General features: G+C 39.7%; 1 protein-coding gene and 1 pseudogene across 3 annotated transcripts in view; one reads left to right on the top strand and one right to left on the bottom strand.

Moving 5' to 3' along the window:
* Positions 1–26,865, top strand: part of TMTC2 (transmembrane O-mannosyltransferase targeting cadherins 2) — a 437,070-nt gene that overhangs the window by 40,401 nt on the left and 369,804 nt on the right. The gene's annotated exons all lie outside the window — the stretch shown is intronic.
* Positions 11,674–20,302, bottom strand: LOC309868817 (small ribosomal subunit protein eS25 pseudogene; annotated as a pseudogene). Its single transcript has 3 exons — positions 20,267–20,302; positions 18,077–18,251; positions 11,674–12,067 (listed from the first exon to the last, which is right to left on the bottom strand). The product of its transcript is annotated as a small ribosomal subunit protein eS25 pseudogene (transcript).

The following is a 26,865-nucleotide window of genomic DNA, read 5'->3' as shown; positions in this document are numbered from 1 at the left end:
AAGATTTTTATTCTTTTTTTTTTTTTTTAAGATTTTATTTATTTATTTGACAGACAGAGATCACAAGTAGGCAGAGAGACAGGCTAAAGAGAGAGAGGAAGAAGCAGGCTCCCTGCCAAGCAGAGAGCCCGATGCGGGACTCGATCCCAGGACTCTGGGATCATGACCTGAGCCTAAGGCAGAGGCTTAATCCACTGAGCCACCCAGGCACCCCAAGATTTTTATTCTTCCTTGAATAATATGTCAAGAAAACTTATTCTGGGTCTCTCTGCTATTGTTAATTGGACGTCACACCCAGTGCACACACAGGTTGCGAAGAAAAGCGCCGGGAAACCATTGACGATTGGAACAGTATGCAGGAAGCATGCCGACCACACGATGATAACGGGATGGCAGTGACACTTGGGATTCTTTTTCCTAGCAAAAAAACCCCTCCAAGACCCTCCACTCCCCCCTCCAAAAAACCCAACAACATTTCTTGTGTTTGTCATAGGTACCAGGTATGGACCTAGGCACTTTGTTTACACTGTTCCCCTGTAGATTTCCCAGTAATCTGGACAGGAAAGTTCTGTCGTTACCTGTATTTTACAGATAAAGTAGAGCCCCCAGATATTATGTGGTTTGCGCCGGTCACATAACTAGAAAGTGCAAAGGCTGTATTTGAGCTCAGATTATATCCTTTTAATCAGTTATACCACACTGCCTTTGAATTGCTGTGTATCCTTAGGAAAACCCCTTTTCTTTCCTGATATGCAATTGGGTGACCTGTTAAATAAGGAAAGTCTGTTTTCTTTGTCTCCCTTCTATTCTGCTCTTTTGTGTTGGCTTTCTAAACAACACTTGTCACACTTATTTTATTTTTCACTGTCAAAAGTAGAAGAAAAATAGAGGAATTAAATTGCAGTTCCGGTACGTCAAACATAGAACCAGTCTTAACCCTTTGTTACATTTTCTTCTAATCCTTTCAATTGTATGTATTGATTTATTTCTGCTGAGACAAAACTACACCGCTTATTCATAGTCTTTTGCCTTCTGCTTATTGGGTCTTTGGATTTTCTGTTTTATTCTCTTATATTGGTGTGACAGAATCTTTGCAAGAGATGCCTGGCATCCCCTTCCCAAGACTGGGGATCCACAACTTAAAACAACCACAACATACATTTTTAATTCAAGCCCTCACCCAGAACCCTGAGGAGGAGGGCAAGAAATCACTCCCTCAGGCAGCTCCAAATGGAAATGTACCAGTGGTGGAAGAGTCCAACAAATCAAAAAAGGTAAAAAAAAAAAAAAAAAAAAAAAAAGAAGGAATAAAATAAAATGAAATGGCAGAAGACTAAGTTATTGAACAAGTTCTAGCTGTTAAGCACTTTCATGTCTATGTTGTGGTGTCTGTGTGTGTGCGAGGTGTGTCCTTTTGACACTCTTGACATAGAGCTTTGAGAGCCATGATTAAGCATCTGATCTGGTCTTCGTCTCCTCGTTAGCTGTTCTTCCTCTGGTAGTAGGTGGTCTCTAGCATGGGCAGCAACATTGTCCGAGTAGCTGGGAAGGCCAGGCGATCCTGGGCTCCCGTGGTCCCCAGCATCACTTACTTTAGTGGAGTGCTTGGTTCAATGCAAGCTTTCTGGTTGTGCAAATGGTTTTCGATAGACGTGAAGTCATCTTCTCTCTCTCTCTCTCTCTCTCTTTTTTTTTTTTGGTCTTATGTACTCCCAGAGCTTTCTCTACAGCAGGAAATGTCTTACCTAGAATTGGTTTGAGATTATTGAACTTTCTTCATTTTTAGAAAAAGTTTGTTTTTATTCAAGTAATCCTTCTAATTTGAAAAGTCATAAGTACTATAAGGCTTTTAATGAAAAACAGACCCCACTTCATTCACTCCCTGTTTCAGAGCCGTGTTTCCCCCCAGAATGGCCATTCTCATCTCTTCGAGCTTTATTTCTGAGTATCTGTGTATTGGAATAATAACAGGGCGGCCCTAAGCCCACTTATCAGTTATGTGCCCTTCGAGAAAAAATGCTGATGGGTCCTTAGCCTACAATGCTCTTTCCAAAAGACAATGTGGACTTCAGTGGAGACAGATTTTCAGGTTTCCAATAAATGCCCATGACTGTTGACCATTCTCTTTAACCCGTGTCCACGACAGAGATGAACACCCTTAGCACATTGTTTTGGGCAGTTGCATAACACATAAATTCTCTTTAGTGAAGATGCTAGTTTAAGAACAGTGAGGTGGTTAAACGCGATCTCAGAATCGGAGGCAGAGGACTGAGAAAATAAATATACAGGAGCCATCCGGAAAAGAGAGCTGTGCCTAGACATAGTACACTTTACATTACTGAGTACAGCTCCTCCTTGAAAATCTTAACGGGCACACTTGCAGAGTGAGACCTACTTGGAAACAGTGTAACCCACTGTTAAAATTTTCTAGGAGGTAAAATGAAGAAGTGAGGCATAGAGATAACTCCTTTGTCTTTTCAAGTATATAAGTTATTCTGATTAATGTGTTTGCACATGGAAAACTGTAGCATTGAGACGAGCTAGCCGCTTTTTCTAGTAGCTTGTGGAGAAGCAGGCATCTTCAGGAAGGTAATTATTTTAAGTGCATCTGTAGCTATGTAATGCGCACATGTGTTTGTAATTACAGTTGGCAAATTTAGAATCAAGTGCCAGATTTATCGGTGTTTATATATTCAACAAATGAAAAAAATCTATTTCATATTGGCTGCTACCTTTACAAATGTGCATTGTTTCAGAGTTTGCAAAGCACACCACTTGGTCGTTGTCACCACTGAAATTTGCTGTGGAATACGCGGTACAGAAGGTTGTGTTGGGTCACCTAACAGGCTTATCGCTGAACTGAGCAAATGTTACTTCTTAGGTTGCCAACATGGGGCTCCAGAGTGTCTGGCCGTGTGGTGGTAAGACTTGGCATGGGAGTTCAGGGTTTTTTCTCCTCTTTTAAAGAAAGAAAATTATACGTTAGTGAGTACAGTAATATTTTCAGTAAGTAGAAATAACATGCTGTCAGGACATAATTTATGAGAAGTATTTAGTAGGCCATATACAAATTTTAGAACAGTGGGAATTTTTGGCTAGAAATTTATGTCTGTTTGCTCTTAACTAAACTCCAGGCATTGGAGGCCTGCATTTAAATGCTTGATATGTATATTAATTTGTTTACTTATCAATTTGTTGAAGTTTTAGGCTTTTGTATAAATAACAGGCCTTTTTTGGGGGGGCAGAGTCAAGAAAAATAACAAATATAGGATTTCGAACAAGTAATGTCTTACATCAACAGTTTAGTTATGTGTGTACTGCCAATTAGATTGCTGTGTAATCAGGAACTAGTAAACCAAGTAAGTGCGTGGCTGGCAAGGTTCTATTTTGTAAGGGATGGTTTATGTAATAAATGACTAAATGGCCCAGCTTTAGTTCTTGGATCGTGCTAATGTATGCAGAAACAACATAGAGCCAATTCTTGATTAATAGGAAGTTTACCTAATTTGTAAGTCATGAGGCTTCCCCTTCGTTCTCCTTGTTCCTTGCCTGTTCCCCTTCCCATCCTCATTTTCATAACTGCTTCCAAAAGGTTTGGGTGGGAGAATGATGGGGGGTTATTTGGTCGGGATTTTGGCCGATATTTTTTGGATCTTAGGAATTGTTCAAACGTCTTGCTGGTGTGAAATTTCAAAACTAGTTATATATGTATTTTAAAAAATTTTATTTAGCCTTCTTTACTGAAAGCAGTTTCCAGTTGGCTCTGGCTGTATCCTACTGCTTCAGGAAATTTAAAATTCGCCATCATGCTTTACTATCGATTTTTGTACAGATTCTTGTCAGAGTAAATGTCTCAATGGGCTCTTTTTTTTTTTTCCCTGGCTACCTTTTTCTGGAGGAACAGCTGTAACTTCCCTACATTTTGGTTTTCATGATCTTTAAGGCTCAGTGAACAATTGAACACAGTAGTTATACACAGACAGATGAGGACTAATTTAGATTTCCAGCTGTGTGGAAGCATGGTATGGCTGTATTTCTGTAGGTCACACAATGAAGTAATTTTATAGTTCTAATTTGGAATATTCCAGCACCTCCCTAAAACACTGTTAGCTGGAGCTTAGAAACTGATAAAACCTAGATTCCTCTCAAGTGCCATCCGAATAGGGTTAATTGCCCTATGAGGACCTTTTTGGAAGGAGTTCCAAAGCATGGACACTAATATCAGCATCACTGCGAGATGTTGATGGGCTCTATTCACATAACTGTAGTAATTAAAGTCATTGACTAGTCTGTAAGAAAACTTAAGGAATTTTAAAATTGTCATTTCTCTTAGACACTTTTCTGGAAGTACTTTTCATTTATGAAGCAGTTTCTCTATTCGTTATGCATATACAAATAAAGCAAGCTGAATAATAGAAATGATGCCATTAAGAAAGGATGAATATTGGAGAAGATCATTTAAGTCTGCTGAATTATAAGTAATGAATTCCTGGCTGGGAGGCGAGGGTAGCATATGTGTGTAAGGATACCAAAAGTCATCATAGATCCTAGTGCTACATCAGTTCAGTAAACATGTATTGAATACCTACTACTACTGTGTTACCAGGTATCAAAATTCTATTATATGTTTAGGATTCACAGATGAATAAATACACAGTGTACATGCCAGCTCTGTCCTTGTGCAGTGTGTAGAGCAGCTAATTCGGTGATTTCAGCTTTCTTGTGTGTGTCTCTAGCAACTACTTATAGGCAGTCAGTCCAAGTGACTGGGTTTACTTCATATTCTTTCTTCTGGTAAATGACATGCCTTTGGATATACCATTCTTAGAAGGTAGAAGGAGTTTTTAGAGTTTTTAGGGAGGTTTTCTCAGATTATGATTTTGAGTGTTCTACCAACACCAAAAAAGAAGCTGGAAGACGGCAGTTGGAGTCCAGAGAAGTAAGGGACATGGCGACATGAAGGTATTGGTCTGTCTTCTTTGTGGGGAGTACAATGCCAGAGTCCTTGTAATGTAAGCTTGTGTAGTTCTTTATAGATTAAATACAGTGAGGCTGAGCATATATGCAGGTAAATATCTCAAGTTTACATAGCTGTGGGACAGTCTTTAAAAATGTGTGTTCCTGGGGTGCCTGGGTGTCTCAGTCGTTAAGCATCTACTTTCGGCTCAGGTCATGATCCCCGGGTCCTGGGATAAAGCCCTGTATCAGGCTCCCTTCTCGGTGGGAAGCCTGCTTCTCCTTTTCCTGCTCCTCCTGGTTGTTTTCCCTCTCTTGCTGTGTTTTTCTCTGATAGGTAAATGAATAAAATCTTAAAAAAAAAATTTAGGGGTGCCTGGATGGCTCTGTGGGTTCAAGCCTCTGCCTTCCACTCAGGTCATGATCCCAGGGTCCTGGGATCGAGCCCCTCATCAGGCTCTCTGCTCAGCAGGGAGCCTGCTTCCTGCTCTCTCTCTGCCTGCCTCTCTGCCTACTTGTGATCTCTGTCAAATAAATAAATAAAATCTTAAAAAAAAAAAAAAAAAAAGTGTGTTCCTTCAAGTGCAGACCAGGATATAAAATGGCAAATTTTAGCCCACAAATATTCCCTCAAGCCCATGTCCGGCACAGGCTGCTTCCTCTCCTCACTGCTTTCAGTACCTTAAAATTTCGGTAAAGAGCTAGTGTGTGCATTCAGGCTGGCTGCCTGTAATGAGACCGGCCTTGGGCAGGTCACACCAAGTTGGGTGCGTAAATCCTCAGCCTGATAATAAGGAGCTCAGAAGAACAGATAATTGTCCTGCTTTGGGATATTATGATGAAGTTATGCAGGAGTTGATCTGTAAGTTTTCTTTTGCCTGTAAACAGTCACTCTGAGTCTGAGCAGGCTTGGCTGTGTTCTCTGCTGAGTATCTAACAAGGATAAAGTCTAGGCATCAACTGGGCTTTTTTCCAGAGGCTTTGGGAAAGATGTGTTTCTAGGCTCATTCAGGTTGTTGGCTGAACCCAGTTCCTTGCTGTTGTAGGTCTGAGGCTCCTGTTTTCTCGCTGTCAGCTAGCGGTCACTCTGTTTCCAGAAGTCACTCACGTTCCTTCTCAGGAGGGTCCCTCCATCTTCAAAGCCAGCAGTGGTGGCTCTCCAACATCCCTTTCTATCATCAGCTGGAAAAAACTGCCTGCTGTTGAAAGTCTTGTGTGATTAGATTAGGTTTACCATATAATCACTCCTTTGCCATAATCACAGGAGTCACACCAGGGAGTGGCCATCACAGGGGCCGTCTTAGAATCCTGCCCACTATAGTTGTTACTGGAAACAGAAGTGAGGTTTAAAAATGGGTACTTGGAGTGGGTGATCACTGAGCTGGAGGACATACAATACACTTGGGTTAAAGTCCCAAGTCTCCACTTACTGGCTTTGTCATTACTGTCCAACCAATATTTACTGACGGCCTGTGTTAGGAGCCAGTCAGTGCACTGCCAGAGACTGATTTCCCAGTCCTAAAATGGAGGGGACTTAACATTTACTTTGAAGGGTTCTTGTGAGAATTAGAGGTCCTATAAGTAAAGTACCTGACAAAGAGGGGTGTCGTCCATGGCCCTATCAAGAGGAGTGTATGGGAAAGAGTCTGAGGTGAGTTGCAGGTGGGAAGGAAGTATTGACAGAGGTTAATTTACACATTGTCTCTCATTCAACGGGTATTTACTGACTCCTAAATAGGAGGCTGAGACAAGGGTAAGTGAGGGAGATACTTAGCTTGAGGACAAAATTTTAGGGGTTAGGGAAGGGTAGTGCTCCAAACTCAGCAGTAAGATAAATCATATGTTAGGTAATGTTTTAAAAATAAAATTAATGCAAAAAATCCATAATGAGCCAAGTATCAGTATCAAGACTGCACTGCTTGTGCTGAGTCATACTGTACGTGGGGCCATGTCTGAGGTAAAAGTCAATAATACTGATTCTGTCTGTATTTAAACATTATTATTTTGTATTAACTTTGATTTTTTAAAAAGGTATTGTGTTAATTTCATTATCTGGATACCTGAGTGTTAATTTTCACGCTCAAGGTGAAAGCCTTTCTTACGATACCCTAACCCTGACCCTGTTCACCTGGGATAAGGCTTTTCCTTTCTCTTTTGGGACATTGGAAGTCAGCTACAGAGCATAGAAGTTAAATAAATGATACGCAAAATGTAATCAAAGTTAAACTTCACTTTGAAGATGCTTTCGACTTACATTTAAATATTATTTTAAGTTAGCGTCCTGGCATTCTTCTCAGTAGTTCTTCCATTTCCTCATTTATTAAAATAGTGATCAATAATTGTCCAGATGATTAGCTTATTAAAAAAAAAATATGTCCTGTGTGTAAATTGTAGAATACTTTTTTAAATTTTGGAGTTGCTTTAAACATCTTTGAGTCTCAATAAAGTCCTATTAGAGTGTTCGTGTAATAACAGATCTGTCAGTTTTGACTTTTCTGTTTAATTCCTCTCTGATTTCAGGGGCTTTGTAATCGTCGTTCTTTTCAGCTATTGCGCGCTGTTACGGGTGCTTTCCAGTAATGCAAGTGGTTAGGGCAACTGCCACATAATATCAGAGTGACATTTTATTGAAAATTTCTACTCAATTGTGTTCTCCTTCCACAGCCTTGTCAGAAAAGGCTAACATTTTCTATGGTCTGGGCATTATTCCCATGATGGGTATTTAGTCCTATGATTGCTGTATTATTGCTAGCATTTTAACGTTTCTGAGAAATGCAAACCAAGATGCCACTTATTGTTGTGAATGTATTCCAAACAGTACAGTTAAGCTAAGAATAGATACTTGGAAAAGGAAAACATTGCTTCTGACTAATAGAAGATAAAATGAAGTCTTTGATTTAGTGAAGGTTGCAGTTACACAGCTTTTATGATATGGTAGAAAAATTTATTAATATCCCTTTTCCTTTACTAGTGAACAAATACCCATACTTATACAGTGATATACCCATGACTTCAAATATTCTTAAATCATATAAAATATAAGCAACTAAAAATCAGTTGGAATTTATGACCATAAAATAAAATGTCCATCACGGGACATAGTATTAATTAATCTGAGGGAAACCTGATACTTCCATTTAAAAATTGTTCTGAGGGGTGCCTGGGTGGTTCAGTGGGTTAAGCCTCTGCCTTCGGCTCAGGTCATGGTTTCAGGGTCCTGGGATCGAGCCCTGTGTCTGACTCTGCTCAGCCGGGAGCCTGCTTCCCTTCCTCTCTCTCTCTCTGCCTGCCTATCTGCCTACTTGTGATCTTTCTCACTCTGTCGAATAAATAAATAAAATCTTTTAAAAAAATTGTTCTGAAAGGTTATAAGCATCAAATGACAATGCCACGAGTGATTTCCTTAATAGAATTTTGGCTGGAATTGTAAAATTGTGATATTGTTTAATCTCCATCCTTTTGAGAAACTCATGTCACATTGATGTAATGATAAATTTAAATAACAGTCAATATAATACTAATTTAGCCAAGTTTCTTCCTGTATATTTTCAACTGAACCATCTTTTTTTTATTTTTATTTTTTTAAATAGCAAGAGAGAGAGTTGGGGGAGGGGCAGAGGGAGAGAGAAAATCTTAAGTAGACTTCCTGCTCAGCATGGAGCCTGATGAGTATTGTGATTTCACAATCCTGAGACCAAGACCTGAGCCAAAACCAAGAGCTGGATGCTTAACTGACTGAGCTACCTGGGTACCTTCAACTGAACAGTCTTAACACGCGTTTTTTTTGTTTGTGTGTTTTAATGTCAGGTGTGAAATTGACACTGGTAGGAGAGTAATGTTAATAATTAAAATTGTTATGTGCAGCACTGTTTAGAAATGCATTTAAACCTATATCCAAAGCATCCACATTGTGAAACTAGACAGTTCTATTTGCTGCTTTAAAGCAACTACTCTGTAGGGAACTTTTAAAAATAGCCACATTATTAATCTATTAATTTAAAATGGCAAGCAGTTCTGTCTACCCTGGGTAAGGAGCAGGAAGTAGATACCACCGCAAACAACATTACAGGCTTATTTCTTAGTTTTGTTGGTATCCATATGGCAAATAGTTCAGGAAATATAAATGGGGAATGAGAAGTGAAAGATTAAAAAAGCAGGGAATTTTCCAACTACAGATTTGATTGTTTGTGAAGAAATCTGGGGCTGATTTAATTCCGTGATGCTCAAGCTTCACCAGAAACAACCTATTGTAGTAAGCCAGAAACAACCTATTGAGCTTTTTTGTGCGCTTTTAAAAGGAATTTTTTACCTTTCTAATGCCTAAATACCAGTGCCCAATGGGAGATATTTGTCTGATGTTTTTGAAAGGATCACATTCAACAGAAAGCATCTTAGACAATGGGGTAGAATAATAAATATATGTTGGGAGAAGGGAAGAAAGTCTTTTGGTGTGCAAAGCATGCTTTAAATACTTTCTCAGCTTTGCCAATAGCAATTTGCTAGGAGTCATTGAGTTACTGTGGTATTTTTATTTTTGTCTTTCTTAGAAATTTCTAATAGTTCTAGGTTAAACAAACTAGTATAAATCATTTGATCTTGTATGATTAGATATTTTTCCCTTTGTTTTCATTTTACAAGTTTGTAAAGGACAAATGGCAGAAATTACTATGTTCCCTTAAAATAGCATCCCAAGGGACAAAACTGTATTATATTTAGTAAACAGATGAAAATGGCTTCATTATTCATAAAAGTACACCTTTACCAATGCAGAGTTGTTAGAGTAGATGCCATGGGGGAGTTTATTTTTATCTTACTCTTTAAGCTATTTTATCAGAATTCTCTCCCTACCTTTCTTTCTATTAGTTTAGAAAAATATTTTTTTTTTGATTTTGAATAAGAAGGGTGATCTGTTGCCTTTTAAATTTTGTGATCACTTGCTGAGTGACAGACATTTACATTACAGATGAATGCACAGAATTGTTAATAGTTACTTGTTTTTCTTCTTAAATAGACAGAAACAACAGGTAGCATCTTGTGTTCCTTTTAGTTTTATAGTGCTTTTCAAGCTTTAATGCTCTAAGAGGAGTTTTATTTAGGAATAGGGAGCATTTTCCTCTGAGTCACTTGGGATAAATTGTATGTTGGCCTAGTAGGAAAACGCAATAGTTGAAAATGTGCTCATTCATACCAAGTGAGAATTCCAGATCATTTACCACCAAATATTTAAACATTTTGAGGCTATTAGGGGAAAGAAGAACCACTTATTGATGTTAGTTCTTTTAATGCCACCGGTAACTATTTTGATCAGTGATGAAAAAAATTAGTAAAATTATCCTTCATCACTCTTCTCTTCCGTTAAAAATGATACGTAGAGGGGCGCCTGGGTGGCTCAGTGGGTTAAGCCTCAGCCTTCAGCTCAGGTCATGATCTCAGGGTCCTGGGATCCAGCCCCCAATCCGGCTCTCTGCTCAGCGGGGAGCCTGCGTCTCCCCCCAACCCCGCCCCCTGCCTGCCTCTCTGCCTACTTGTTATCTCTGCCAAATAAATAAATAAAACTTGGTAAATGCTTGTCCTGTGGGTGACTATGGCAGTGATTATAAGAATCATAGTGGCCCAGTGTCTTAACAGTGCCAGATATGTGTTGAATACTAGAAGTTGAATGAGACGTATTTCTGCCATATAAGAGCTCAGATTTCCTTGCCCCTTTGTGAGTAGATGTGACCATATGATTTGGTTTTGGCCAGTGGATATAAGGACAAGAGATGTGTGTAACTTAATAGGTGGCATTTTCTTTCCTCTTTCCTGCCGGCTGGAAGATAGATATGATGGGGGGACCAAGATGGCCCCAAAGCAGATGCCACAACAAGATAGGAGTCTGTCTGGGCCCTGTACTGTCAGGGTCCTGTCATTTCTGGCACTGGACTATATGTTATGCAGATGGAATGAAATCCCATCTTGGTTTTGCCACTGTTATTCTGGATTTTCTATTTATTTTTGCTGAACTTAATCTCATGCTAAGATCTAATGAGACAAATGTTGTAGTTGTTGGTCAGGAAGCCAGGTAGGCTAAGTGGATTCAATAACGGATGAAACGACCATCTGTTAGGAATAGCAGGGATATAATTAAGGTAGGAGTCCAGAGTTCTCTATCTTTATGTGGACATGAGGTGCTAGATAGGAATTCAGGAAGAATGACTCAGAAAACCCTTTTTAAAGGAAAGTAATATTGGAAAGAGAACTACAGCTGGCTTTACAAAGCCTGTTTCATGCAATGGGTATTGCTGCTGACTCTTTGGTGAACCCTACTTCCTCAAACTATGAGAGGTACTTTTCATTGTCACAGAGATAAAATAGAACATGTATGGTGAATTGCTTTGTAAACCATGTTCTGGGTAATTAGCGCATTGAACAGGTACAACTCAGAGGATGAAGTCATAATACAAATTTAAATTGTGCTTCCTGCTATCCATTTAAAATGTATTCAGAGGGGAAAATTTATCCCCCGGTTTTTAATGAAAATTCTAGCAAAATACAAAATCAAATATTTTCCTAAGTCAGAGAACCTGCTAGAATTTTTCTAAGTTCGCTGGTACTAGATAGCCTCATAATTCCTTTAAATAGCAATTATAGTCTCATTTGGGAAAGAGTTTGTTTGTTTGTTGTTTTGGTTGAGTAAAGCTTTATTTTAACCAAAATATGCAGTTACATGGGATCTGTTCATTCATCTTCCCCAGCAGCTGGGGCATCTCCACCCTCAGTGTTTCTACTGTCAGTGACTTGAGCTCTGTGCTTTGAGACCAGTTTAATAAGTTCTTTCCTGAGGAGTTCCGGGGAACCTCGAATCTTTAGTCTCTGAGACAATAGCTGGAGTTAGAAGCTTGGAGTTGGGAGCTTCCTTTCAGAGTTTGTCACATGTCGCTTTGTCAAGCAAGACAAACCAGGTTATCGAGCTTGACCCGGACTTTGCCTTTGGAGCACTTCTTTCTGGCCTTGCCACCACATTTGTTCACTAGGTCTTTGTCTTTTTTGGCCAACTTTCAGGCATCTTTCTTCTCCTTGTCATCCTTGGGTGCAAGAGTGAAGCTAGGAGAGCAGCGGCCACCCCTGTGGTCTTGCAAAGACGTCGGACAAAAAAAGAAGTGGAGAAGTTAATCTTCGTCTCTGGTAGACATTATACAAGGGAGTCTGCATTCTGGAAGGGTAGATATGATGGGCCTTCACTCATTGGACAAATATTCATTGAGCCCCTTCTGTGTAGCAGGCATAGTTCTAGGCTGGAGATTATAGTAAGTAACAAGACAGAAACTCCTGCTTCCTGGAGCGTCCTTCTACTAATTACTAATTTCTTCCTGGCTAACTTTTTCTCCACTGACTAGCTGCTATCATAGACTCTTTTAAGATATAAGAACAGTATCAAGTATCCACAGGACAATTTTTGGGTTGGGGATTCACACTGGCCTTGCCCACTTTGGATGCAGTGAATACTCAAGAGCTGACTCATTTTCTTGGGTCTTGGGTGTGTCTCTGAATCTCTGAGCCCTTCCTGCTGGGATCATCTGACCACAGCCCACCCTGGACAGTTTTGTTTTTCTCTCTGTCTGACATTTTCCCCTTCAGCCTTTGCTTTTTGGGGATCTGTGTCATAGTATTTCTTTACTGGGGACCCTGCCTGGTAGTCTTCTTCTTTTTTTTTTTAAGATTTTATTTTTTTATTTCACAGAGATCACAAGTAGGCAGAGAGGCAGGCGGTGGGGTAGGTGGGGGGAAGCAGGCTCCCTGTTGAGCAGAGAGCCCTATGCGGGACTTGATCTTAGGACCCTGAGATCATGACCTGAGCCGAAGGAGAGGCTTAACCCATCGAGCCACCCATGTGCCCCTTCAGTGTCCTTTTAGGAAGGGAAACTGTCCATGCTTCCCAAGTGAAGTATTCTATCATGTGGCAGCAGGCCACCTGATATTTCTTAGGTTGGGAACACTAGTAAATTGTGACTTCCAACACTGGGACAATAAAATAAGCTTTCAAAGTGCCCTTGAGGTTCTTTTCTGTTGAAGGGAAAGAGGTGGGACTCACTCCTGTTCTCCTCAGTCAGTGTGTTACCGGACAGTTTTGTACCCACTGAATCAGCAAAGGGTCAAATACTTCTGTGCTGTTTCCTTGGAAATTTGCATTTTGGTTTACATCTTCCTGTGTATCTGATATTTATCATCTGAGGCCTGAACTAAAAACTCTTCTTTTAATATCCAGTTACACATACTTTTCAAATATAAAAGTTTATTTGTATTCTCTCTCAGGAGGGCTTTCTTAGGGGTAGCATTGCTGCTTTTGAATTTCAATGCTTGGCTAAATTACTTCATCTTGGCCCAGATGTGCAGAGAAAATGGGAACTTCTTATTACTCTGTTAACTGATCTGGCCTTCTCTGCTTCTAGGAGAGTAGAGAAGGGACCGCTACAAAGTCAAGTAAAAGAAACAGTGCAACAGAATTAAATTGTATCTTTAGGTAAAAAAAGGGGGCTCTTGGGTTTTTCTTCCTATGTGCTCTCCTTCAAGAGGTCATGTGAGTGTATGGGGGAGAAAATGAGACATTGGGTAGAAGGAGAGATGGGATCTTTAGGTCTGTATGGAGCCCTTGGCAGTCTCATTTCTTCCTGTGGCTGCTATGAACATGATCAGGACAAGTGATTATGGAGATGGGAGTAGTTTTGTCTTTCTAAGGAGAGAGCCTGGACGTATCTCTTTCTTTGGATCCCAGTACTCTTTCAGTACCCATGCATCCCTTAGCATTTATATTTCCCCTCCTAGGTCGCAGAAAATGCAGGGTTCACTGCCTCCCTTGTGGAATTCTTCATGAATCTAATATGGCCAAAGGTGGTTGTTACTGCTTCCTCCCCAACTTTTGGCTTGGATCTTCGGGGCGTGTCTCCTCATTCTTGCAGAGTGGTTGCTACCCTTAGGCAGTGTCGGGTCCATGTTCTGAGCAAGGAGAGTGGGGGAGGCAGAGTGAAGAAAGGGGCACACCTGCTGGGTCTTTACAATTGTTTTTGTTTATAGAGGCAACATGAATTTTTACAGAACTCCCATCGGCAAATTTACTTACATCTTGCATCAAAAAGTGCCACATGGTGACCCTTCTCTGAAATGTGGCTGGAGGAGGGGGCAAATGAAGGTTGGCGGGGACGCCAACAGGACCCACACAAGTATTAAGTAACAGCTCAGATAGCTGTTTTGGCACCTGAAACCCAACCCTGAAAGTGCCCTCTACTATATATCTGAAAAAAATCGTGTTTCAGGCTAATGAAACTAATAATGGAACTTTCTAGAGGGGGAAGTTCATACGTGTTTGATGGGGTCCTGATATTCCTGATATTCCTTGGCTTTCCTTTTGTTGTGAAAGACCGCATACAGAAGATACTGTGTCTCAGATTCGGATTGAAGAAATACTCAGAATATGAATCTTGTGGTATTGCTGGATGAAAAAAAAAAGAAGAAGAAGGCACCAGCAAGCGTCTTGAAAGACACAACGGGAATTTATTTTGCCTTCTGTTCATGCGTGTGCCCTTTAATTTTTTCATTCTTCAGGCACAGTGGAGGCAACCCCAAATTAAAGTAGCTCATGCCGTGTAGCACGTGATGATTAAATCTTATCTGGCTGTTCTGGAGATGGACAGATAACAGTTGTTGCAGAAACCCTTTTGTGGTATGTGTAAAGACAGCTGTCACAGAGAATGCTGTAACTCCCCCATGTTACAAGATAAAGTTAAATTAGATCAGCTGAGGCCTTTGCAGGTAGTGATCCATTTAATAGTATTTGAAATGTGTTGACTGAACAGAAATAGAAATAGAGTGTCCTAAGTGAAGTTTCATTATCCATGGGAGCCAGTTGTAAATAGCACAGTGTCGTGATGTATGTTTAGTTAATTTCATGTTCTTTTGAAGCTGCTCTTCAGTAGCTTAAAATGCTTATTACCACCAAACATTGTGCATTAGCACACAAGAGCCTAGAGAAAACACCACTTACCCTTTGGTAGCGGACAAATAGATAATAGCGGAAGATAGGAATTAATTATCTTTATGCAGATGTCACATCAGCCTGCAAAAGAATGGGATTATTTATGCTTTGGAAAAAAATACCATGTTGTTTTTATGAAGATGCAGAGCAGGCAGATAGCTGCTAAGGAATAAATTACTTGAGTGGATATTAACTCAGTGGCTTATTCAGAGCACCTAGGAATACAGTACACAGTTTTTAACCTCCCTTCTCCCTTTTAAATTCAAGAAGTACTGCAAAATGCTTCAGCCTCCTGAATTAGGAACTGTGGCAGAATGATGGGTTTCTTTTGTCCTGTTCTTTACATGGGCAGTCTGTTTGCTTGTCGGCCCTTATTCAAGGCGCTGATCCTAAATTGTAATACTTATTGGGCTTGGCTATGGAGAAAGCAGTGTTTGCCTGTCTTACTGTGCTACTGAAAGTGTTATGGAATATATTTAAAGATTCTTAAATAGAGGTTTTTCATTTGTACTTTAAGTTTCTTCTAGTGATAAAAAGAGCTTTTGTAGCTATTAGAAAAAGGTATGGGACACTAGAGTTTTGGAATAACTAAGGGGTCTACATGCATTTGTAAAATTCTTTCTCACTTGCTCATTTAGCTCTTGGTTTGTATCTAGCATTTTTGTGTTGAAACAACCAACATCATCAACATTTTATCCATCTGTCTAATACAGTATTTAAAATAGTTGCTTTGAGGTAGGTACACTGAATTTCTATCTCATCTTGAGTTTCTAAGGCTCAATTGATAGTATTTGGCACCATGTGTGTTTTTGTCTAATGGGTGGTAGTTTGTTGAACAGATATTATGGGACACATCATTTTTCAGCACTTTCATGTGTCATGGGGATATAAAAATGGCCATGACTTCTAGCTTTGTGAAAGGGAGAGACACACTTGCGCACATGAACAGACACCACATGTCATAGGCAGACTTCTAAAGATGGCTCCCCTAGGTTCCCCTCTCCTGGCTATTCAATCCAACATGAATGCAAGTGTTATAGTGAAGGGATTTTGTGGATGTAATTAAAGTCCCAAATCAGGAGACCTTAAAATACGGAGACTATGTAAATGGGCCTGACTCCAAAACTTGAGACTTTTAAAAGCAGAGAGTTTTCTTTGACAGGGGCTGAAGAGGAAGTCAGAGAGCTTCCAAGACTGACAGGGACCGTCCTTACAATGCCATGGCTGGTTTGAAGATGGAAGGGGCCATGTAAGAAGGAACTTTCTAGAAGCTCCTGCTGACAGCCCAGCAAGATCATGGTGATTTCATTCTCAAAGTACCAAGGAGACAGGAGTAGTCCAGCAACCAGACTAAGCATGGAAGTGAATTCTTGCCTAGAACCTACAGATAAGAAGGCAGGGTAGCTATCACCTTGATTTTGGTTTTGTATGATATTCTAAGCAGAGAACCTAGCTGAGCCCAGCTGAGTCATGCTGAACTTCTGACCTGCAGAACTGTGAGCTAATAAAGTTGTCTTGCTCGAGACCTCTACATTCGAGGTAATTTATTTTGTAACAATAGGAAACGAATACACACATACAGATAAGGTGGTCATTTTTCTATGCCAGGAGATGGTAGAAACCCTTCTTCATCAATTCTAGATTAAGGATCTACTTTCTCCCCCTCTATCCCCCGAAAGAGTTGAATAACATTAACAGAATTTTAGATTTACCATTAATATCCTAATTGTACACGTGAGAAAATAGAGGTCCAGAAGAGTTAGCTTTTTTGTCAAGGGTTCTGGCATGAGGTAGCGGCAGAGCTGGGACAGGAGCCTGGATCCTTATTCAGGCTTCAGTGTTGTTTCCGTGAATCTCTCAGTGGTGCGTAAGGAGTTTAAGCTTTAAATGGGAACCAAAGTGTAAAGCTAAGTCATGGCAGTTTCTCTGTGATAATGCCAAATGCCAGGAAGGAAATGAGTGGAAAAGAAAGGTACTTTCAAGAGAGCATGATTATTCTTTATCTAAAGATTCTAAAGCATGGAATACTGTGACTGGTTTGTGAACCAGTATACGTTCACAAATGTATACTTTCAGTGGAATATTACTCCCTTCTAAGTTGACCCATGGCTGAGTTCTCACAAGGATTCTGTGATTGTCTCCAATATTATTATAAGGGGTTATTTCTTTTTAACTTCAGACGCATCTAGCCCTTTCTTTCTTTCTTTTTTTTTTTTTTAAAGATTTTATTTATTTATTTGACAGAGAGACATTACAAGTAGATGGAGAGGCAGGCAGAGAGAGAGAGAGAGAGAGAGAGGGAAGCAGGCTCCCTGCTGAGCAGAGAGCCCGATGCGGGACTCGATCCCAGGACCCTGAGACCATGACTTGAGCCGAAGGCAGCGGCTTTAACCCACTAGCCCTAGCCCTTTCTTTTGAGCATCCTTACTGATAGAGCTATTTGATCCCCTTTAAAAATAAATAAATAAATAAAAGCTGGAACATATTTTGTGCTTAAGCATACTTTGTTTTTCAAAGTGTTAATTTATAGGTAGGTAAGTGATAAGATGAAAAGCATAGCTTCTTGTTTTATTTGAATCTGAGGAATAGGATGCCCCAGTGAATCCCACTCTTTGCTTATTTTATAGTAATTCCGTGTAGAACCTCTGTGGTGTTGGCCTGGAGTGTGTCGGCTGTGGAGGAGGTGGAGTGTGAGCTCTATTTTCGTATCTTCCTTTCCTGCCCAGAGGTCCCTTGTTACCATGGAATCACTCTCATTTCTCTTGAGTGTGACAAACTTTTTTTTTTTTAATTGAGATCTATATGACATACAACACTGTGTACGTTTAAGGTATGCAACATACTGCTCTGATGTATTTACAGTGCAATATGATTGCCCTTGTAGCCTTAGCCAACGCCTCCATCATGTCACATAAGTACCGTTTCTTCTAATGTTGGGAACAATTAAGATCAGCCAAACTCTTTCATCTTGGACTTGGTTCAGCTTTAGAAACGATTATCCATTCATTTGTATCCACAAAGCGAGAAAACAAAATCCTGGTCTTTCCTGGTTTATATTCCAGTGAGAGAGACCGATGACGTACCCTTTTTTTTTGGCTTATGATAGTCTACCTGCTTGGCTTCTCACACTTGAGTCTAAAAATGTGGCTACAGCTCCACCTTGTAGCCTTGATGCTTTCTTTGTGCCGTGGCTGAACTCCTGCAGTTGAGGCCTCAGCACAAAGAACACACTGTCTCCGTGCCTCTTGGTCCCAGGTGGGCTCCGTTTCTCTAGATCTCCCGCAGCCTTTCAGAGCAGGTATAAGCAGAAGCAAGTCTAGTGCCTCAGGAAATTGGATTAAGATTGTGATAACAGATCGAAGCTATTTATTTTAAAGTAGTTTTTAAAGATGGACAAGGGAGTAGTTCTCACAGAAAAACAGACAGTGGGCCAATTCAGATGTGTGTGAGGGCACAAAGCACACTTCGTTTTTGTTTTTTTTTTTTTTTCATCATTTTCGTCATTCATTTCATTAGCTCAAATTGTGAAGTGCCTCCTAAGTTGTCTATCACTGAGCCCTAAAAGTTAAACCCATATTTTTAAAATTTTTTTAAAAATTTCTTTTCACTGTACCAGATTTCATTGTTTATGCAACACACCCATGCTCCATGCAAATCCTGTCCTCCACAATACCCACCACTAGGCTCACTCAACCTCCCACTCCCCTCTCCTCCAAAACCCTCAGTTAATTCCTCGGAGTCTACAGTCTCTCATGGTTCACCTGACTCTCTAATTTCCCCCAACTCTCCATCTCCCAGTGTCCTCCATGTTATTCCCTATGCTCCACAAATAAGTGAAACCATATGATACTTGACTCTCTCTGCTTGATTTATTTCACTCAGCACAATCTCTTCAGTCCTGTCCATGTTGATATGAAAGTTGGGTATTCATCCTTTCTGATGGAGGCATAATACTCCATAGTGTATATGGACCACATCTTCTTTATCCATTCATCCATTGAGGGGCATCTTGGTTCTTTCCTCAGTTTGGCTACCATGGCCATTGCTGCTATGAACATTGGGGTACAGCTGGCCCTTCTTTTCACTACATCTGTATTTTTGGGGTAAATACGCAGTAGTACAGTTGCAGGGTCATAGGGAAACTCTATTTTTAATTTCTTAAGGAATCTCCACACTGTTTTCCAAAGTTTAAACCCATATTTTAAACAAAGAATGACTGATGTTAGGTACTTCCTGTAATGCTGACCAATCAGGCAGGCAAATGTTGGAAACCAGCATGTGTGGTTGACATGAAGGAGCCAGATGGACCTTGACATATTTTCCTTATGTTTTTGAGTGGTGACTAGAAACAACATTGGGTTTACCATTTCTTTCTTTCTTGTTTTTTCTGCCCCTAGGTTTATTTGTTTATTTGAGAGAGAACACGCGTGCATGCATACGTGAGTGGGGGGAGGGGCAGTGGGAAAGAATCTGAAGCAGGGTCCCCACTGTGGGGCTGGGTGTTACACCTCACAACCCTGAGATTATGACCTGACTGGAAATGAAGAGTCAAGACTTAACTGACTGAGCCATTTAGACCCCCCGGGTTTATCATTTCTTAAAGGAGTTTAAAAATCTTGGCATTCTTCATTCTCCCCACCTACCACTGCTAGTGAATAGAGATTGTATCAGAAATAATCATAAAGTTAATTATTTTGTAATAAGAGCTGATATATAGAGTTTTTTTTTTAACCTAAGGGTAAGTGCTTGATATGAATTAGCTCATTTATTTCACCCAACAGTCCTGTGAGATAATTATAGCTAGCATCAGTCCTGTGAAATAATAACTATTATCAATCCCATGTCTTCAAGTGCATCCTTATTTCTGACACTTCACAAAGGGCTTCATAAGTATTTTTTTCTAGTTCTTTAGCACCACCTTCTAAGGTATTATCCTACCAGCATGTAAGCTCTACGAGGGCACACTACTTTGTTTATTTGTTTTCTTCTTCTGGGTTAAATCCTGGGTTAGAGGACCAGGCACCACCATGGTACATGTACGCTTAGTAAATAAGTAGATAATGAATGAACACATTCCAAATTCTACAATGTGGAGACTGTTAAAAAGAAGTTAAATAACTTCTTCAAGGTCAAATGGTGAAGCTGGAATTTATACCAAGGTAAGTGTGACTTAAGACCCTGTGATTTCTCTTTTTTTTTTTAATTAAAAAAATTTTAAGTTTTTATTTAAATTCAGCGAACATGCTGTAGAATATTAGTTTCAGGTGTAGAATTTAGTGATTCATCACTTACTTAACATACCCGTTGCTCATCATGAGTACTCTCCTTCACACCCATCCCCCGTTTAACCCGTTCCCCTGCCTACCTCCCCTCTGGCAACCATCATTTCTCTGTAGTTAAGAACCAGTTTCACGGTTTGCCTCTTTTTTCTCCCACTATGTATATTTGTTTTGTTTTTTAAAATACACATATGAGTGAAATCATATGGTATTTGCCTTCCTCTGACTTGCTTTGCTTAGTATATTACTCTCTAGCTCCATCCATGTCACTGCAAATGACAAGATATCATTCTTTTTGATGGCTGAGTAATATTCTGTTATATGTTTGTATATATAATATATATACACACATACACATATATATACACACCTATACACACATACATATATTTATTCTTTTTGATGGTTGAGTAATATTCCACCCCCTCCACTTTTTTTTATATATATACACATACATATATCCATATCTTCTTTAGTCATTCATTAGTCGATAGACATTTGGGCTCCTTCTGTAACTTGGCTATTGTTGATAATGTTGCTGTAAGCATTAGGGTATATGTATCCCTTGAAAGGAGTATTTTTGCACCCTTTGGGTAAATACCTACTAGTGCAATTGGTGTGTCATAGGGTAGTGCTATTTTTTTTAAACAAATATTTTATTTATTTCTTTGACAGAGTTCCCAAGTAGGCAGAGAGGCAGGCAGAGAGAGAGGAGGAAGCAGGCTCCCTGCGGAGAAGAGAGTCTGACAGGGGGCTGGATCCCAGGACTCTGGGATCATAACCTGAGCCGAAGGCAAAGGCTTTAACCCACTGAGCCACCCAGGTACTTCTTGAGGAACCTCCATACTTTTTCCTAGGTGGCTGCACCGGTTTGCATTCCCAGCAACAGTGTAAGAGGGTTCTCCTTTGCATCCTTGCCAACACCTGTTGTTTCCCGTGTCGTGAATTTTAGCCATTCTGACTGGTGTGAGGTGATACCTCATTGTAGTTTTGATTTGTATTTCCTCGATGATGAGTGATGCTGAGCATCTTTTAATGTGTCTGTTAGCTAGAGCCTGTAATTTATACCTATGAGCTATAAGAATTATGCTTTTTGTTAACAAATTTCTGCAGTAATGTTAAATTTAGAGGCTGAGTGATGTATAATTCTAGGTTTCTGAAATAGTAAGTTTCTTTTGGAAACTGTTCAAAAAGTTATTTTGAACTGTTGTAAATCATTTCTTAGTGGAAAAGCTATAGGTTAGAATGGCTAATCTTGAGGAAATCATACAATGTGAGTATTGCTTATTTATGGCAAAATATGAATGTACATGCATATATATATGAATATATATGAATATATTAATATATATGAATATATTCATATACATGAAAATATGTGGGTGCGGATGAATACATTAAATTCTGTGACACATTCAATAACATTTTTAGTCCTTTTAAAGAAGGAAAAGTTGGAAGTATGGTTTTAGCAAATTTGCCAGTGTTTACTATTTTATAAAGTATAATACATAATTAAAAGATGGATTTCCATAGTTTATTGATACTAGCTTCTACTATTACTATTTTGTAATGCTTTTCTCTTTTCCTTTTTACAAAGAATACCTGCGGTTACCTGGGTGGGTCAGTCGTTAAGGGTCTTTGGCTCAGGTCATGATCCCAGGATCCTGGGATTGAGCCCTGCTTCTGGCTCCCTCCTCAGCGGGCAGCCCGCTTCTCCCTCTCCCACTCCGCCTGCTTGTGTTCCCTCTCTCGCTGTGCCTCTCTGTCAAATAAATAAATAAATAAATAAGTCATTCAACAAAGAGTATCTGGAATTATGAACATGTATTTTGTATGGAGTCAGACTGTGGTTTTGATCCTTACGTATTTAGGGTGTTGCCAGGAAATTGTGTTTAAAAGGGTGAATAGAGGGGCGCCTGGGTGGCTCAGTGGGTTAAGCCGCTGCCTTCGGCTCAGGTCATGATCTCGGGGTCCTGGGATCGAGTCCCGCATCGGGCTCTCTGCTCAGCAGGGAGCCTGCTTCCCTCTCTCTCTCTCTGCCTGCCTCTCCATCTACTTGTGATTTCTCTCTGTCAAATAAATAAATAAAATCTTTGAAAAAAAAAAAGGTGAATAGAATTCCAAGGTATTGCAAAAAGATTGCACCAATTTCTACTGTCTCCAGAATGTTTTGAATATGTGCTTTATTCCAACCAATATTATTGGCTATTAGTTTTCAAAATTAATGTAATTTTTATAGGAGAAAAAGGGCATTCCATTTTAATTTGCAGTCTTTTTTTTTTTTATAAAGGTGAACATTTTTACAGAAGAATATTAATTAGATACACTCTGCCATAGACTATCCATTTCTTCATTTATTGGCAGGTTTTGTTTTGTGTTCTCTGTAGTTGGTTTTAAGAATCTCGTGCCTAAGATTATCCTGAGTTACTAATATGCAAGCTGTTTATATTATGGTGAGCACAAAATTGGGAGCAGCTAGCCACTCTTTTGCTATATTGGCTTAAAGAATTAATAAAAACCAACCACGACATCCCACAAATTTATTTTAAATTAGGATTCTATGACTCCGTAATATTAGCCTATACCTTAGTAGAAATTAGACAACATCTGGGATTAGAATTTAAAGAAAATAGAGATTATAATACAGTTTTGCTTGAAATAGTAGCAGTGAACTTTGTGAATAATAACCTAAGACTTTGGGGGGTTTGTATTAGCAATATGCTGTGACACGTCTCCTCTGTCTTCTCTTTATCCTACTCATAGCCGTGCTGTTAGGAGGCGTAATGGCTTTGAAATCTCCCACATCAGGTGTTACTGTCTTGCTGTCATTAGGCACCAGGCTCCAGTCACCTATATCAATTGTGCCTGCTGTCCTTGCAGGCTGCCACACTGAGAGGTTCTCTCTTTGGGTCTTTTCATCATCTTTTTGAATGAGCACTGCTCTCTTAAGCCAACAGGATAGAGGCCTACACCTTGTTGACCTCCTGGCTTTTCATTTCCTTTAAAGAAGCAATCAGGCGATACCAGATAGAGAGTTGGTCCTGTCAGCTGCTTATCTTGTCTACTCTTCACTGTTGCCCTCCTACACTCAGAAGCCAAGTAACTCTCTGTAGATCAACTGTGTAAAGTTGAGTTTAAAAAAAAAAATATACAGAGAGGAAATCATTTGTTGTTGCAGTCTTTTTTTTTTTTTTTTAAGATTTATTTATTTATCTGAAGGAAAGAACATAAGAGAGAGAAAGTACGAGAGGAGGCAAGTTCTGAGGGAGAGGAAGTCTTAAGCAGACTCTGTGTTGAGCGCAGAGCCCCATGAGGGGCTCGATCTCAGAACCCCGAGATTATGACCTGAGCTGAAACCGAGTCTATTGGTTACCTGACTTTGCCACCCAGGCTGCCCGTTGCTACAGTCTTAATACTGTGATGCCAGTTTGCTCACTGAAAACAAAACAGCTTTTTTTAAAAAAAAAAAAAAAAAAAAAACAACAACAACATCAACAAAGGAAGAAGTTTTTGTAAAAACAAGAAAATTGACCACACGTAAACATCCTTTCAGTGATTTCTTGTATGTGGCTTTACGGTGTGGAGGGCTTGAAGTTTAAAAGTAAATGCAGTGTTTTTATAAATAAGGGTTTATAACTATTTTTTCATATTGACCAGTGTTTTCTGTATTGTGTGGCTTAATCATGTTGACTGGAAAGATCTGACTAGCAAAATAGTTATTCATTTCTGTTTGTTGAATCGAGACAGATCTATTAAAAAAAAGAAAACTTCAAAAGCATGTTTCTTTCAAAGAAGGTAGGAAAACTTTACACATGACTTCTGAAAATTTAGGTCTCTCTTGTGAAGTAGCCGAAGGCATACTAAATTCTCTGGGAGACCCAATTGATTAATGTGTAAAGCTGTTTAAATTTTCAAAGATCTTCTAAAATGCATTTCTGGTTTTTTGATGCATAAGTTAATTGATTTCAAATGTCAGCCCATGTCTTGTGGTGATGAAAGTGGTTGGCCCTCCTAGGGAAACACAGGTAAAAAATAAATTGTACTCTGTTAATTAGAAAAGCTCAATGGAGTTAAAGCCGTCATTGAGCAGATTCTCTAGAGTCTGAGTAGGTCATATTTTGCCACATATTGGGACATTTTGGGGTCCTAGTTACCACTATGAAGAGACAAGTGGTAATGTCACCACAATCAGGAGACAGAGATTTATGCCTGGGAATCCATCTGTTTTTCTAGAAGGTATCCCAAAGGAATGGCATTTGCTCTTTTATTATTCTGCCTTTTGTTTATCATAAATGAATTGAGAGAAGATGGAGAAATTAAGGCATTTAATAATCAAGAGTAACTGAGTTGTTTTAAATGTGCTCTGTTCTAAGTGCCTTCTAGAAACAAATATTCCGTCATTGATTTTTCTCACTAGTAGTTTAATTCACTGTGTTAAGAAAACAGCAAAAGAACTCACTTGGGGTGCTAGGCTTAAAAATTTTGTTTTATAAGAAGTAGATAGTTTTACTTAAAATAATAGGCTCTGCTAATTTATTGATGGAACAAAACTTTGCAAATTAAATGTTTAGATTATACTTATTTATTTATTTATTTAATTTATTTTTTTATTGGGGGGGAGAGGCAGAGAGAGAATCTTAAGCAGACTCCACACCCAGTGGGGAGCCCAATGCAGGGCTTGATCTCACAACCCTGAGAGCATGGCCTGAGCCGAAGTCAAAGTCAGACACTTAACTGACTGAGCCACCCAGGCACCCCTAGATTATACTTTTTGAAAAATACCACAGGTGAGTCAGTTCATGCAATAGTGTATCATTTTGGAATGTGAAAAAGCAATCATGAATTTACATGGCCTGGAAATTGGGTTTTCTCATATTTGATATCAAAGTCCAGGACAGTTGCTTTCATGTCCTTGTCAACAGGTGTGTTTGAGAATATGTTTAAGCTACAGAAAGCATTTGCAACAAAGGTGTTGTGTGAGGCATAATTATCTTCCAAGTACTCATCATGAGCAGCTTTCACAAGTGAAAGTTTCCTCAAAATGGTGTTCACAGCCTAAGTGCATCGGCGTACTATTGTACTCAGAATGCCTGCCAGCATTCCAACTGGCAGTCAGTTTGAGTGAGAAGTTCTTCAGATTCCTTGGTGTTGTAGGCACATGTCTTTAAATTCTGATTGCCGGGCACCTTATTAGAGAAGAGGCACTGGACAGGTGAGCTGAAACAAAACGGAAGTGTGTTTTTCCTTTGTTATTTTAAGGTATTGAGTGGTAGTTGATTGTGGTTATCTTGTTGCTTGTGCTTCTCCAGCATCAGTTCTCCTTCTCTTATCCTTACAGTATCTGGAATTTCATTTGGGAGAACCTTTCTCCCATATTCTCAGTCTGTGTAGTTTGGGACGGGTGCTGGATGAGGGACGCATTCCTGCCCACCCAGTAGATGGTTAAGTAACTAATATTGGTCAAATGAGACCAATTGTTACATTTTTGTCATTGTTGTTGGAATTATTGGAAAGGAATCTAATATTGAAATGCATCCTGTCCCCTTACCCCACCCCCCCAATCCCTCACCCTCCTAACCCCCCAGCCAGCATTTCTTAGCTACTAGTAAGCAAGAAAGCCTGCTCATGGCGGCAGCGCTCATCATCGCTGAGACAGAGGCCAGGCGTGGGCTGGACATGCAGAATCCTGACATCTAGTCTGTATACACCATCAGTTGTATGAGGCAGTGCATTCTTCTTTGTGTAAACCAGTTTGAGTTGGTTTCTGTCATTTGTGACTTTAATGGACCTGATTGACATACTCTTAATGCTTTAAAATTGGATCCACCTTCATCCTCAAAGCTAACTTTAGTGTATGTACTATTGCTTTCTTTGGTCAGTTTAATTTAAAAATAATAATAATTTTTTTTTCCAGTTAAAAAGTAAATACTAGGGGCGCCTGGGTGGCTCAGTGGGTTAAGCCGCTGCCTTTGGCTCGGGTCATGATCTCAGGGTCCTGGGATCGAGTCCCGCATCGGGCTCTCTGCTCAGCAGGGAGCCTGCTTCCCTCTCTCTCTCTCTGCCTGCCTCTCCATCTACTTGTGATTTCTCTCTGTCAAATAAATACATAAAAAAAATCTTTAAAAAAAAAAAAAAAAAAAGTAAATACTAGGGGAAGCTGGGTGGCTCAGTGGGTTAAGCCTCTGCCTTCGGCTCAGGTCATGATCTCAGGGTCCTGGGCTTGAGCCCCGCATCGGGCTCTCTGCTCAGCAGGGAGCCTGCTTCCCCCTTCTCTCTCTGCCTGCCTCTCTGCCTACTTGTGATCTCTTTCTCTGTCATATAAATAAGTAAAAATCTTAAAAAAAAAATACTAAATGTGAAGTGGTACAGTAGAGCAGACAGACCTCTATTACAAAACTTTCTCATCTGTGCTCACTAGTGAGGTTAGGCAGCCCTTGTCTAGTAGGAGTAAAAGTTACAGTAGCTTATAAAATGAGTTGAGGGAGCATGCATTGTACACTTTATCTGTCTTAGAATTTTTTTCCATCTAAATGAACTTTTAATTTTTTTTTAATTTTATTTTTTCAGTATTCCAAGTTTCATTGTTTATGCACCACAGCCAGGGCTCCATGCAGTATGTGC

Source organism: Mustela nivalis (assembly GCF_964662115.1).
Source record: "Mustela nivalis genome assembly, chromosome: 7".
Lineage (NCBI taxonomy): Eukaryota > Metazoa > Chordata > Mammalia > Carnivora > Mustelidae > Mustela > Mustela nivalis.
Note: the sequence above shows the minus strand (reverse complement) of the source record. Positions and strands in the feature narration are given on the sequence as shown.